Genomic DNA, 2,653 nt, shown 5'->3' with positions numbered 1-2,653 from the left:
GGCGAGACAAGAAACTGCCAAAGCTGGAAACTTGAGCAAAACACAGTGCCGGAGAGGGTGCAGAGAAGATTTACCAGGACGTTGCCAGGACTCGAGGGCCTGAGCTCTTGGGAGAGGTTGGGCAGGCTAGGACGTTATTCCTTGGAGCGCAGGAGGATGGGGGTTGATTTCATAGAGGTGTATAAAATCATGAGGAGAATACATCAGGTCTTTTACCCAGAGAAGGGGAATCAAGAACCAGAGGACATAGGTTTCGGGTGAGAAAGAAAATACTTAATAGGAGCTTGAGAGGCAACTTTTCCACACAGAGGGTGGTGGGTATGTGGAACGATTTGCCAGAGGAGGTAGTTGTGGCAGGTACTATAATAGCAAATTTTACTTGCGCACAAATCTATGGTAGAAAACTGATAGGATAATGACCTTAACATTGATTGAGCTTCAGGGAAATGGTTCTTTTAACCAGAAACGTCAAGCTAATTTAGAAGCAGTGTGATCTGGGTGTTTGATTGGGATAGCTATCTGCAGTTAAAACTGTAACCGCAGCAGCTGTGTCTAAATCGGTGGGCCTGTCATCACTGTAACACACTAACATTTGTTTCCTGTTTTAATTTCACGTACCCTGTGCCTCTGTTATTTTTGTAAACGCTGTTTTAGACTGTAGGCTGATTTACATCACTTTTTTTTGCCATCAGTTCCATGTAGGGTCATTCCAAGCAGACACTAATAATAGCAGCTACTTTGTATAGAAAGTCAGCTATAATAATTTAAAATATAGCAAATGCACTCCATCAACATCAGCCTTTTCGAGTAAATACCTTGCCAAGAAGTTGGGAAAATATGGTCTTGCCAAAGTACTTTCCTTGATATTTATAGCTACCCTATCATGGGATAATGTTTAAATTCTCACTGGTAAAGATTATATCTGACTGAATTATTTGCTTTCTCAATAAGGACAAAAACTGTGCTTGCTCATTTGTTCGAGAGCTAGATTTTATTTCCACCAGAGTATTCACACTCAATCCCCTCAATCACAGGGTGGGAGAGATACTGCAAATAGGATTAGCTTGGATGGGCACGGGCTAGAAGGGCCGAAGGACCTGTTTCCGTGCTGTGTGACGCCGTGACTTAGTTTAGTCTGATTTAGTTTCGAGACACAGCATGGAAACGGGCCCTTCTGCCCATCGAATCCATGCCGACCATTGATCGCCCGTTCACACTAGTTCTATGTTATCCCACATACTCATCCTCCCCCTGCACACTAGGGCCAATTTGCAGAGGGCCAATTAACCTATAAACCTCTACGTCTTTGGGATGTGGGAGGAAACCGGAGCACCCGGAGGAAACCCATGTGGTCACAGAGCGAATGTGAAAACTCCATACAGACAGCACTCGAGGTGAGGATTGAACCCGGGTCTCTGGCGTGGTGAGGTAGAGGCTATACCCGCTGTGCCACACCTGTACCACAGATTTATTTACCTGATGAGTACATTTGTTTGTGTGCTGAGAGTACCGTGGATCAAGAAAGACATTTCTGAATTATGGTGTAAGAAAATAACTGCAGATGCTGGTACAAATCGAAGGTATTTATTCACAAAATGCTGGAGTAACTCAGCGGGTCAGGCAGCATCTCAGGAGAGAAGGAATGGGTGACGTTTCGGGTCGAGACACTTCTTCAGTCTGAAGATGGGTCTCGACCCGAAACGTCACCCATTCCTTCTCTCCTGCCTGACCCGCTGAGTTACTCCAGCATTTTGTGTCCACCTTCGATTTAAACCAGCATCTGCCGTTCTTTCCTACACATTTTGTACCCTCTGGCTGACCAGAGCTGGGCTCTTTGAATGTTTAGCTTAGGTTTATTATTGTCACGTGTGCCGAGGTACAGTAAAAAGCTTTGTTCTGCATGCCAGTTTAGTTTAATTTAGTTTATTATCGTAACGTGCACCGAGGTACAGTGAAAAGCTTTCGTTTACGTGCTATCCAATGAAAGAAGACCGCCCTCTCACCAACTAGAGAGCGGTCCCGACCTCCCATCTACCTCGTTGGACACGTTTGAACTATCTTTAATCGGACTTTATTGGAATTTATTTTGCACAAATTGGTTTACCCTTTAACCTGTATCTGTACACTGTGGATAGTTTGATTGCAACATGTGTAGTCTTCGCGCGGACAGGATAGCAACGCAACAAAAAAGCTTTTCACTGCACTGCATGACAATAATAAACTAAACCAAACTAGAGAAAACTATCCGTTACAATCAAGCCGTCCACTCTGCACAGATAAAGGATAAAGGGTATAACATTTAGTGCAAGATATAACATTGAAGTCTGATAAAGTCTGATTAAAGAGAGTTCAAATGTCAAAAAGTTTCAATTCCCACACCGGGAGTCGAACCCGGGCCACCTGGGTGAAAACCAGGAATCCTAACCGCTAGACCATATGGGATATTGATACAAGATCACATTCCCACAGGCAACACTATACTGACCCTCGCAGTTCCTGAGATAGCACTATCTATTAAGTTATTTTAGCTTAACGGTTAAATGGTTCAATGGTACTTTAATGTCACCAATATTCTTTTTAACTTCTCCAGCTGTACGGTGGAGAGCACACTGCCTGGTTGCATCATGGCCTGGTTCAGCAACTCAAACACCCA

General features: G+C 43.9%; 1 non-coding gene across 1 annotated transcript; it reads right to left on the bottom strand.

Moving 5' to 3' along the window:
• Positions 1 to 2,370: 2,370 nt before the first annotated feature.
• On the bottom strand, positions 2,371 to 2,442 carry trnae-uuc (transfer RNA glutamic acid (anticodon UUC)). Its single transcript has one exon. It is a non-coding gene; the product is annotated as a tRNA-Glu (tRNA).
• Positions 2,443 to 2,653: the final 211 nt, after the last annotated feature.

This window comes from Rhinoraja longicauda, chromosome 7 (genome assembly GCF_053455715.1).
Source record: "Rhinoraja longicauda isolate Sanriku21f chromosome 7, sRhiLon1.1, whole genome shotgun sequence".
NCBI lineage: Eukaryota > Metazoa > Chordata > Chondrichthyes > Rajiformes > Arhynchobatidae > Rhinoraja > Rhinoraja longicauda.
The sequence above is the reverse complement of the archived record's forward strand: the minus strand, read 5'-3'. Positions and strand labels throughout refer to the sequence as shown.